A 12,400-nucleotide genomic window follows, 5' to 3' on the forward strand; every position below is an offset into this window, starting at 1 on the left:
CCTCACGACTGTCCCATGTTTTCCCTATGGCAACATTTTCCCATTGAAATGCATGGAGGAAAATGTTTTTTCAAACGCAAATTGCGCAAAAACTCCAAATCCGATCTACATGAAAAATACTTAGCACACCACTCGTGGACGCTGGCTTCGAAGCGAGGCCTCAACGGAGTCTGTGCGTGTAGCGGTTCGGGCCGCATTAATTGCGGAAATCAACTGAATAGTAATAATAATACTAGATGTGTATTTCCTGAAGGAAGTACAGATAGTGGTTTGAAATGGTGCCCGGGCTGCCCCTTTAAGAGAGACTTGCCTGCTGCCCCTGCAAGACTTTCAACTCAGGATCCGTTTTAACTGTGAGTGCCTCTCAGAGGCGACTTTGGCCTCAGGGTCTGATTTGGTGGGTGGGGCCCCTCAGGATCCGATTCCTTGGCCTGGGCTCCTCAGGGCTTGAATTGTTGGCGGGGATCTCTCAGGCTCCGATTTTGTGGGTGTGGCCCCTCAGGGTCCGATTTTGTGGGTGGGGCCCCTCAGGTTCCGATTTTGTGAGTGGGGCCCCTCAGGGTCCGATTTTGTGGCCGGGGCCCCTCAGGGTCTGATTTTGTGGCCGGATCCCCTCAGTGTCCGATTTTCTGGCCGTGGCCCCTCAGGGTCCGATTATGTGGGTTGGGCCCCTCAGGGTCCGATTTTGTGGCCAGGGCCCCTCAGGGTCCGATTTTGTGGCCGGGGCCCCTCAGGGTCCGATTTTGTGGCCGGGGCCCCTCAGGGTCTGATTTTGTGGTTGGGACCAATCAGGGTCCGATTTTGTGGTTGGGGCCCCTCAGGGTCAGATTTGGTGGGTTGGGCCCCTTAGGGTCTGATTTTGTGGGCGGAGACCCTCTGGGTGCGATTTGGTCGGCGGGGCCACTCTGGGTCCGATTTGGTTGGCGGGACTACTCTGGGTCCGATTTAGTGGGCGGGGCCCCACAGGGTCCGGTTTGGTGGGCGGGGCATCTCTGGGTCCAATTTGGTGGGCGGGGCCACTCGGTAAGATTTTGTGGCCGGTGCCTCTCAGGGTCCGATTTTGTGGTTGGGGCCCCTCAGGATCTGATTTTGTGTCCGGAGCCTCTCAGGGTCCGATTTTGTGGTTGGGGCCCCTCAGGATCCGATTTTGTGGCCGGGGTCCCTCAGGGTCCGATTTTGAGGCCGGGGCCCCTCAGGGTCCAATTTTGTGGGTGGGGCCCCTCAGGGTCCAATTTTTTGGCCGGGGCCCTCAGGGTCCGATTTTGTGGTTGGGGCCCCTCAGGGTCCGATTTTGTGGTTGGGGCCCCTCAGGGTCCGATTTTGTAAATGAGGCCCCTCAGGGTCCGATGTTGTGGCCGGGGCCCCTCAGGGTCTGATTTTGTGGCCGGATCCCCTCAGGGTCTGATTTTGTGGGTGGGGCCCCTCAGGGTCTGATTATGTGGCCGGGGTCCCTCAGGGTCCGATTTTGTGGCCGGGGCCCATCAGGGTCCAATTTTGTGGGTGGGGCCCCTCAGGGTCCAATTTTTTGGCCGGGGCCCCTCAGGGTCCAATTTTGTGGGTGGGGTCCCTCAGGGACCAATTTTGTCGGTGGGGCCCCTCAGGGTACGATTTTGTGGTTGGGGCCCCTCAGGGATCGATTTTGTGGTTGGGGCCCCTCAGGATCCAATTTTGTGACCGGGGCCCTCAGGGTCTGATTTTGTGGGTGGGGCCCCTCAGGGTCCGATATTGTGGGTGGGGCCCCTCAGGATCCGATTTTGTGGGTGGGGCCCCTCAGGATCCGATTTTGTGGTTGGGGCCCCTCAGGGTTCAATTTTGTAGGCGGGCCCCTCAGGGTCCGATTTTGTGGCCGGGGCCCCTCAGGGTCTGATTTTGTGGCCGGGGCCCGTGAGGGTCCGATTTTGTGGCCGGGGCCCCTCAGGGTCCGATTTTGTGGCCGGGGCCCCTCAGGGTACGATTTTGTGGTTGGGGCCCCTCAGGGTCCGATTTTGTGAGTGGGGCCCCTCAGGGTCCGATGTTGTGGCCGGGGCCCCTCAGGGTCTGATTTTGTGGCCGGATCCCCTCAGGGTCCGATTTTGTGGGTGGGGCCCCTCAGGGTCCAATTTTTTGGCCGGGGCCCCTCAGGGTCCGATTTTGTGGTTGGGGCCCCTCAGGGTCCGATTTTGTGGTTGGGGCCCCTCAGGGTCCGATTTTGTAAGTGGGGCCCCTCAGGGTTCAATTTTGTAGGTGGGGTCCCTCAGGGTCCGATTTTGTGGCCGGTGCCCCTCAGGGTCCGATTTTGTGGCCGGGGCCCATCAGGGTCCGATTTTGTGGTTGGGGCCCCTCAGGGTCCGATTTTGTGGGCGGGGCCCCTCTGGGTCCGATTTGATGGGCGGGGCCCTTCAGGGTCCGATTTGGTGGGCGGGGACCCTCTGGGTCCGATTTGGTGGGTGGGGCCCTTCAGGGTCCGATTTGGTGGGCGGGGTCAATCTGGGTCCGATTTGGTGGGCGGGGCTCCTCAGGTTCCGATTTGGTGGGCGGGGCCCCTCAGGGTCCGATTTGATGGGCGGGGCCACTTTGGGTCCGATTTGATGGGCGGGGCCCTTCAGGGTCTGATTTGGTGGGCGGAGTCACTCTGGGTCCGATTTGGTGGGCGGGGCTTCTCAGGGTCTGATTTGGTGGGTGGGGCTCCTCAGGGTCCGATTTGGTGGACGGGGCCCCTCAGGGTCTGATTTGGTGGTTGGGGCCCCTCAGGGTCTGATTTTGTGGCTGGGGCCCCTCAGAGTCCGATTTTGTGGCTGGGGCCCCTCAGGGTCTGATATTGTGGGTGGGGCCCCTCAGGGTCTAATTTGGTGGGCGGGGCCCCTCAGGGTCCGATTTTGTGTCCGGGGCCCCTCAGGGTCCGATTTTGTGGCCGGTGCCTCTCAGGGTCCGATTTTGTGGATGGGGCCCCTCAGGGTCCGATTTTGCAGCCGGAACCTCTCAGGGTCCGATTTTGTGGTTGGGCCCCTCAGGATCTGATTTTGTGGCCGGGGTCCCTCAGGGTCCGATTTTGTGGCCGAGGCCCCTGAGGGTCCAATTTTGTGGGTGGGGCCCCTCAGGGTCCGATTTTGTGGGTGGGGCCCCTCAGGATCCGATTTTGTGGTTTGGGCCCCTCAGGGTTCAATTTTGTAGGTGGGGTCCCTCAGGGTCCGATTTTGTGGCCGGGCCCGTCATGGTCCGATTTTGCGGCCGGGGCCCGTCAGGGTCCGATTTTGTGGTTGGGGCCCCTCAGGGTCCGATTTTGTGGGTAGGGCCCCTCAGGGTCCGATTTTGTGAGTGGGGCCACTCAGGGTCCGATGTTGTGGCCGGATCCCCTCAGGGTCCGATTTTGTGGGTGGGGCCCCTCAGGGTCCAATTTTGTGGTCGGGGCCCCTCAGGGTCCAATTTTGTGGGTGGGGCCCCTTAGGGTCCGATTTTGTGGGTTGGGCCCCTCAGGGTACAATTTGGTGGTCGGGGCCACTCTGGGTCTGATTTGGTGAGCGGGGCCACTCTGGGTCCAATTTGGTGGGCGGGGCCACTCTGGGTCCGATTTGGTGAGCTGGGCCCCTCAGGGTCTGATTTGGTGGGCGGGATCTATCAGTGTCCGATTTGGTGGGCGGGGCCCCTCAGGGTCCGATTTGGTTGGCGGGGACCCTCGGGGTCCGATTTGGTGGGCGGGATCCCTCGGGGTTCGATTTGGTGGGCGGGGCCCCTCAGAGTTCAATTTGGTCAGCGGGGACCCTCAAAGTCCGATTTTGTGGTTGGGGCCTTTCAGAATCCGATTTAGTGGGCGGGGCCCCTCAGGGTCCGATTTGGTGGGCGGGGCCCCTCAGGGTCCAATTTTGTGGCCGGATCCCCTCAGGGTCCGATTTTGTGGGTGGGGCCCCTCAGGGTCCAATTTTTTGGCCGGGGCCCCTCAGGGTCCGATTTTGTGGTTGGGGCCCCTCAGGGTCCGATTTTGTGGTTGGGGACCCTCAGGGTCCGATTTTGTAAGTGGGGCCCCTCAGGGTTCAATTTTGTAGGTGGGGTCCCTCAGGGTCCGATTTTGTGGCCGGTGCCCCTCAGGGTCCGATTTTGTGGCCGGGGTCTCTCAGGGTCCGATTTTGTGGGTGGGGCCCCTCAGTGACCGATTTTGAGGGTGGGGCCCCTCAGGGTCTAATTTGGTGGGCGGGGCCCCTCAGGGTCCGATTTTGTGGGTGGGGTCCCTCATGGTCTGATTTTGTGGGTGGGGCCCCTCAGGTTCTGATTTTGTGGTTGGGGCCCCTCAGGTTCTGATTTTGTGGCTGGGGTCCCTCAGGGTCTGATTTTGTGGGTGGGGCCACTCAGGGTCCGATTTTGTGACTGGGGCCCCTCAGGGTCTGATTTTGTGGTTGGGGCCCCTCAGGGTCCGATTTTGTGGCCGGGGTCTCTCAGGGTCCGATTTTGTGGCCGGGTCCCCTCAGGGTCTGGATTTGTGGGTGGGGCCCCTCAGGGTCCGATTTTGTGGGTGGGGCCCCTCAGAGTCCGATTTTGTGGCTGGGGCCCCTCAGGGTCTGATTTTGTGGCTGGGGCCCCTCAGGGTCTGATTTTAAGGGTGGGGCCCCTCAGGGTCTAATTTGGTGGGCGGGGCCCCTCAGGGTCTGATTTTGTGGGTGGGGCCCCTCAGGGTCCGATTTTGTGACCTGGGCCCCTTAGGGTCTGATTTTGTGACTGGGGCCCCTCTAGGTTCGATTTTGTGGCCGGGGTCTCTCAGGGTCCGATTTTGTGGTTGGGGCCCCTCAGGGTCTGATTTTGTGGCCGGGCCCACTCAGGGTCCGATTTTGTGGGTGGGGCCCCTTAGGGTCTGATTTTGTGGGTTGAGCCCCCTGGGTCCATTTTGGTGGGCGGTGCCCCTCATGGTCCGATTTAGTGGGCGGTGCCCCTCATGGTCTGATTTGGTGGGCGGGGCCCCCTGGGACCGATTTGGTGGGCGGGGCCCCTCTGGGTCCAATTTGGTGGGCGGGGCCCTTCAGGGTCCGATTTGGTGGGCGGGGCACCTCTGGGTCCGATTTGGTGGGCGGGGCCCTTCAGGGTCTGATTTGGTGGGCGGGGTCAATCTGGGTCCGATTTGGTGGGCGGGGCTCCTCAGGGTCCGATTTGGTGGGCGGGGTCAATCTGGGTCCGATTTGGTGGGCGGGGCTCCTCAGGTTCCGATTTGGTGGGCGGGGCCCCTCAAGTTCCGATTTGGTGGGCGGGGCCCCTCAGGGTCTGATTTGATGGGCGGGGCCCCTCTGGGTCCGATTTGGTAGGCGGGGCCACTCTGGGTCCGATTTGATCGGCGGGGCCCTTCAGGGTTCGATTTGGTGGGCGGGGTCACTCTGGGTCCGATTTGGTGGGCGGGGCTTCTCAGGGTCTGATTTGGTGGGCGGGGCTCCTCAGGGTCCGATTTGGTGGACGGGGCCCTTCAGGGTCCGATTTGGTGGGCGGGGCCACTCGGAGTCTGATTTGGTGGGCGGGGCCCCTCAGGATCCGATTTGGTGGGCTGTGCTACTCTGGGTCTGATTTTTTGAGCGGGGTCACACTGGGTCCGATTTGGAGGCCAGGGTGGCTCAACCTCCGATTTGGAGGCCGGGGTGGTTCAGCCTCCGATTTGGAGGCCGGGGTGGCTCAGCCTCCGATTTGGAGCCTGGGGTCACTCAGCTTTCGATTTGGCGCGCCAGCCCTTTAAGACTCATTTCGGTGCGCTGGCCCTTTAAGAATCACTGTGGCACGTCGGCCCTTTAAGAGCCAGGGTGGCTCACTGGGTTTCTAAATCCACTTTGTCGCACATTCTATCTCAGGGGCATGTGTCATGTGATGAAGCTAGATTTGCATTTGTGCTGTGGGTTTCACTTTAAGAGCTGATATTATGTGGCAGAATCTCTGTCCTTGGGATGTCATGTGACGTTCGTAGGCGTTGGCATAGTAACTGGGTCTGCCTGCGCATATCAATGAGCTCAACTGCCATTTCAATTGCCTCAGGGCACGTTTTGCCATTACCCATTGAAAAGCATTGGAGCCAGTGCATTCCAATGACGGGAAAAAAATTTTTCAAACGCAAATTGCGCAAAAACTACAAATCCGATCGACACGAAAAATACTTAGCACACCTCTCGTGGACGCTGGCTTCGAAACAACACCTCAACGGCATCTGTGCGTGTAGCGGTTCGGGCTGTATTAATTGCGGAAATCAACTTAATAATAATAATAATAAGAAGAAGAACTAGATGTGTATTTCCTGAAGGAAGTACAGATAGTGGTTTGAAATGGTGCCTGGGCTGCCCCTTTAAGAGAGACTTGCCTGCTGCCCCTGCAAGACATTCAACTCAGGATCCGTTTTAACTGTGGGTGCCTCTCAGGGGCATCTTTGGCCTCATGGTCTGATTTTGTGGGTGGGGCCCCTCAGGGCCCGATATTGTGGATGGGGCCCCTCAGGGTCCAATTTTATGGCTGGTTCCCCTCAGGGTGCGATTTGGTAGGTGGGGCCCCTCAGGGTCCGATTTGGTGGCCGGGGCCCCTCAGGAGCTGATTTGGTGGGTGGGGCCCCTCGGGGTCTGATTTGGTGGGCGGGGCCACTCTGGGTCCGATTTGGTGGGTGTGGCCCATAAGGGTCCGATTTGGTGAGTGGGGCCCCTCAGGGTCCAATTTGGTGAGCGGGGCCCCTCAGGGTCCGATTTAGTGGGTGGGGTCACTCTGGGTCTGATTTGGTGGGTGGTGCTCCTCAGGGTCCGATTTGGTGGGCGGGGCCACTCTGAGTCCGATTTGGTGGGCGGGGCCCTTTGGGGTCCGATTTGGTGGGCTGTGCCACTCTGGGTCCATTTTGGTGGGTGGGGCCACTCAGGGTCTGATTTTTTTAGCGGGGCCACGCTGGGTCAGATTTGGAGGCCAGGGTGGATCAGCCTCCGATTTGGAGGTCGGGGTGGCTCAGCCTCCGATTTGGAGCCTGGGGTCACTCAGCTTTCGATTTGGCGCGCCGGCTCTTTAAGACTCATTTCGGTCAGCCGGCCCTTTAAGAATCACTTTGGCGCTTCGGCCCTATAAGAGCCAGGGTGGCTCACTGGGCTTCTAAATCCACTTTGGCGCACATTCTCTCTCAGTGGCATGCGTCATGTGATGAAGCTAGATTTGCATTTATGCTGTTGGTTTCGCTTTAAGAGCTGAAATTATCTGCCAGAAACGCTGTCCTAGAGAGGTCATGTGAAGTTTGTAGGCGTTGGCCTAGTAACTGGGTGAGCCTGCGCATATCAATGAGCTTAACTGCCACCTCACGACTGTCCCATGTTTTCCCTATGGCAACATTTTCCCATTGAAATGCATGGAGGAAAATGTTTTTTCAAACGCAAATTGCGCAAAAACTCCAAATCCGATCTACATGAAAAATACTTAGCACACCACTCGTGGACGCTGGCTTCGAAGCGAGGCCTCAACGGAGTCTGTGCGTGTAGCGGTTCGGGCCGCATTAATTGCGGAAATCAACTGAATAGTAATAATAATACTAGATGTGTATTTCCTGAAGGAAGTACAGATAGTGGTTTGAAATGGTGCCTGGGCTGCCCCTTTAAGAGAGACTTGCCTGCTGCCCCTGCAAGACTTTCAACTCAGGATCCGTTTTAACTGTATGTGCCTCTCAGGGGCCACTTTGGCCTCAGGGTCTGATTTGGTGGGTGGGGCCCCTCAGGATCTGATTCCTTGGCCTGGGCTCCTCAGGGCTTGAATTGTTGGCCGGGATCCCTCAGGCTCCTATTTTGTGGGTGTGGCCCATCAGGGTCTGATTTTGTGGGTGTGGCCCCTCTGGGTCCGATTTGGTGGCCGGGCCCCTCAGGGTCTGATTTTGTGGCCGGATCCCCTCAGGGTCCAATTTTGTGGGTGGGGCCCCTCAGGGTCCGATTTTGTGGCCGGGGCCCCTCAGGGTCCAATTTTGTGGGTGGGGCCCTTCAGGGCCCGATTTTGTGGCTAGGGCTCCTCAGGGTCCGATTTTGTGGTTGGGGCCCCTCAGGTTCCGATTTTGTAGGTGGAGCAACTCTGGGTCTGATTTGGTAGGCGGGGCCCCTCAGGGACTGACTTTCTGGCCGGGGCCCCTCAGGGTCCGATTTTGTGGGTGGGGCCCCTCAGGGTCCGATTTTGTGGTTGGGACCCCTTAGGATCCGATTTTGTGGTTGGGGCCCCTCAGGGTCTGATTTTGTGGCCGGGGCCCCTCAGGGTCCGATTTTGTAACTGGGGCCCATCAGGGTCCGATTTTGTGGCCGAGGCCCCTCAGGGTCTGATTTTGTTGGGGCACCTCAGGGTCTGATTTTGTGGCCGGGGCCCCTCAGGGTCCGATTTTGTGGGTGGGGCCCATTAGGGTCTGATTTTGTGGGTGGAGCCCCTTTGGGTCCAATTTGGTGGGCGTGACCACTCTGGGTCCGTTTTAGTGGGCGGGACCACTCCGGGTCCAATTTGGTGGGCGGGGCCACTCGGGGACCGATTTGGTGTGCGGGCCACTCGGGGTCCATTTGGTGGGCGGGGCCACTCTGAAGCCGATTTGGTGGGTGGGGCCCCTCGGGTGCCGATTTGGTGGGCGGGGCTACTCTGGGTCCGATTTGCTGGGCGGGGCCACTCTGGGTCTGATTTGGTGAGCGGAGCCCCTCTGGGTCCGATTTCTTGAGGGGCCACGCTGGGTCTGATTTGGAGGCCAGGGTCGATCAGCCTCCAATTTGGAGGCCGAGGTGGCTAAGCCTCCGATTTGGAGCCTGGGGTCACTCAGTTTTCGATTTGGCATGCTGGCCCTTTAAGAATCACTTTGGCGCGTCGGCCGTTTTAGAGACAGGGTGGCTCACTGGGCTTCTAAATCCACTTTGGCGCACATTCTCTCTCAGGGGCATGCTTCATGTGATGAGGCTAGATTTGCATTTGTGCTGTGGGTTTCGCTTTAAGAGCTGATATTATGTGGCAGAAGCTCTGTCCTGGGGGCGTCATGTGATGTTTGTACGCGTTGGCATAGTAAATGGGTGTGCCTGCGCATATCAATGAGCTTCACTGCCATTTGAATTGCCTCAGGGCACGTTTTAAGTTGCCCATTGAAAAGCATTGAGACAATGCATTCCAATGACGGGAAAAAAAATTTTCAAATGCAAATTGCGCAAAAAATTCAAATCCGATCGACACGAAAAATACTTAGCACACCTCTCGTGGACGCTGGCTTCGAAACGACACCTCAACGGAGTCTGTGCCTGTAGCGGTTCGGGCCGCATTAATTGCGGAAATCAACTGAATAAAAAGAAAAAGTTTGCAGCGTTCGGATTACAACATTAATACTAGATGTGTATTTCCTGAAGGAAGTACAGATAGTGGTTTGAAATGGTGCCTGGGCTGCCCCTTTAAGAGAGACTTGCCTGCTGCCTCTGCAAGACTTTCAACTCAGGATCCATTTTAACTGTGAGTGCCTCTCAGGGGCCACTTTGGCCTCAGGGTCTGATTTGGTGGGTGGGGCGCCTCAGGATCTGATTCCTTGGCGGGGATCCCTCAGGCTCCGATTTTGTGGGTGTGGCCCCTCAGGGTCCGATTTTGTGGGTGTGGCCCCTCAGGGTCCGATTTTGTGGGTGGGGCCCCTCAGGGTCCGATTTTGTGGGTGGGGCCCTTCAGGGTCCAATTTTGTGGGTGGGGCCCCTCAGGGTCTAATTTTGTGGCCGGATCCCCTCAGGGTCCGATTTTGTAGGCGGGGCCCCTCAGGGTCCGATTTTGTGGCCGGGGCCCCGCAGGGTCCGATTTTGTGGCCGGGGCCCCTCAGGGTCCGATTTTGTGGTTGGGGCCCCTCAGGGTCCGATTTTGTGGGTGGGGCCCCTCAGGGTTTGATTTTGTGGCCGGATCCCCTCAGGATCTGATTTTGTGGGTGGGGCCCCTCAGTGTCCGATTTTGTGGCTGGGGCCCCTCAGAGTCCGATTTTGTTGGTTGGGCCCCTCAGGATCCGATTTTGAGGGTGGGGCCCCTCAGGGTTCGATTTTGTGGCCTGGGCCCCTCAGGGTCCGATTTTGTGGTTGGGGCCCCTCAGGGTCTGATTTTGTGGCCGGGTCTACTCAGGGTCCGATTTTGAGGGTGGGGCCCCTTAGGGTCCTATTTTGTGGTTGGGGGCCCTCAGGGTCTGATTTTGTGGGTGGGGCCCCTTAGAGTCCGATTTGGTTGGCGCGGCCCCTCAGGGTCTGATTTGGTGGGCGGGGCCTCTCAGGGTCCGATTTTGAGGGAGGGGCCCCTCAGGGTCCGATTTTGAGGGCGGGGCCCCTGAGGGTCCGATTTTGTGGCCGGGGCCCCCCAGGGTCCGATTTTGGGGTTGGGGCCCCTCAGGGCCGATTTTGTGGTTGGGGGCGCTCAGGGTCCAATTTTGTGGGTGGGGCCCCTCTGGGTTCGATTTTGTGGCCGGGGTCTCTCAGGGTCCGATTTTGTGGCCGGGGCCCCTCAGGGTCCGATTTTGTGGTTGGGGCCCCTCAGGGTCCGATTTTGTGGTTGGGGCCCCTCAAGGTCCGGTTTTGTGGTTGGGGCCCCTCAGGGTCCGATTTTGTGGCCGGCACCCGTCAGGGTCTGATTTCGTGGCCGGGGCCCCTCAGGGTCCGATTTTGTGGCCGGGGCCCCTCAGGGTCCGATTTTGTGGTTGGGCCGCTCAGGGTCCGATTTTGTGGCCGGGGACCCTCAGGGTCCGATTTTGTGGCTGGGGCCCCTCAGGGTCCGATTTTGTGGCTGGGGCCCCTCAGGGTCCGATTTTGTGGCCGGGGCCCCTCAGGGTCCGATTTTGTGGTTGGGGCCCCTCAGGGTCTGATTTTGTGGCCGGGTCTACTCAGGGTCCGATTTTGTGGGTGGGGCCCCTTAGGGTCTGATTTTGTGGGTGGAGCCCCCTGGGTCCATTTTGGTGGGCAGGTCCACTCTGGGTCCGATTTTGTGGTTGGGGCCCCTCAGGGTCCGATTTTGTGGTTGGGGCCCCTCGGGGTTCAATTTTGTAGGTGGGGTCCCTCAGGGTCCGATTTTGTGGCCGGGTCCCGTCAGGGTCCGATTTTGTGGCCGGGGCCAGTCAGGGTCCGATTTTGTGGGTGGGGCCCCTCAGGGTCCGATTTTGTGGGTGGGGCCTTCAGGGTCCGATTTTGCGGGTGGGGCTCCTCAGGGTCCAATTTGGTGGGCGGGGCCACTCTGGGTCTGATTTGGTGGGCGAGGCCACTCTGGGTCCGACTTCGTGGGCGGGGCCACTCTGGGTCCGATTTGGATGCCAGGGTTGCTCAGCCTCCTTTTTGTAGGCCAGGGTCTATCAGCCTCCGATTTGGAGCCTTGGGTCACTCAGCTTTCGATTTGGCGCGCCGGCCCTTTAAGACTCATTTTGGTGCGCCGGCTCTTTAAGAATCAATTTGGCGCGTTGGCCCTTTAAGAGCCAGGGTGGCTCACTGGGCTTCTAAATCCACTTTGGCGCACACATTCTCTCTCAGGGGCATGCGTCATGTGATGAAGCTAGATTTGCATTTGTGCAGTGGGTTTAGCTTTAAGAGCTGATATTAAGTGGCAAAAGCTCTGTTCTGGAGATGTCATGTGACGTTCGTAGGCGTTGGCATAGTAACTGGGTCTGCCTGCGCATATCAATGAGCTCAACTGTCATTTCAATCGCCTCAGGGCACGTTTTGCCATTTCCTATTGAAAAGCATTGGAGACAGTGCATTCCAATGATGGGAAAAAAAATTTTCAAACGCAAATTGCGCAAAAACTACAAATCCGATCGACACGAAAAATACTTAGCACACCTCTCATGGATGCTGGCTTCGAAACGACACCTCAACGGAGTCTGTGCGTGTAGCGGTTCGGGCTGCATTAATTGCGGAAATCAACTTAATAATAATAATAATAAGAAGAAGAATAAGTTAGCAGCGTTCGGATTACAATATAGTGGTTTTTTCAAACCACTATAACTAGATGTGTATTTCCTGAAGGAAGTACAGATAGTGGTTTGAAATGGTGCCCGGGTTGCCCCTTTAAGAGAGACTTGGCTGCTGCCCCTGCAAGACTTTCAACTCAGGATCCGTTTTAACTGTGGGTGCCTCTCAGGGGCCACTTTGGCCTCAGGGTCCGATTTTGTGGGTGGGACCCCTCAGGGCCCGATTTTGTGGGTGGGGCCCCTCTGGGTCTGATTTTGTGGCCGGGGCACCTTAGGGTCCGATTTTGTGGGTGGGGCCCCTTAGGGTCCGATTTGGTGGACGGGGCCACTCAGGATCCGATTTGGTGGGCGGGGCCATTCAGGGTCCGATTTGGTGAGTGGGGCCCCTCAGAGTTCAATTTGGTCAGCAGGGCCCCTCAGGGTCCGATTTTGTGGGTGGGGCCCCTCAGGGTCCGACTTTGTGGTTGGGGCCTTTCAGAATCTGATTTAGTGGGCGGGGCCCCTCCGGGTCTGAATTTGTGTCCG

The sequence above is a fragment of the Dendrobates tinctorius genome, unplaced genomic scaffold (assembly GCF_039654945.1).
Source record: "Dendrobates tinctorius isolate UK_male_01 unplaced genomic scaffold, ASM3965494v1 ptg000070l, whole genome shotgun sequence".
Taxonomy (NCBI): Eukaryota; Metazoa; Chordata; class Amphibia; order Anura; family Dendrobatidae; genus Dendrobates; species Dendrobates tinctorius.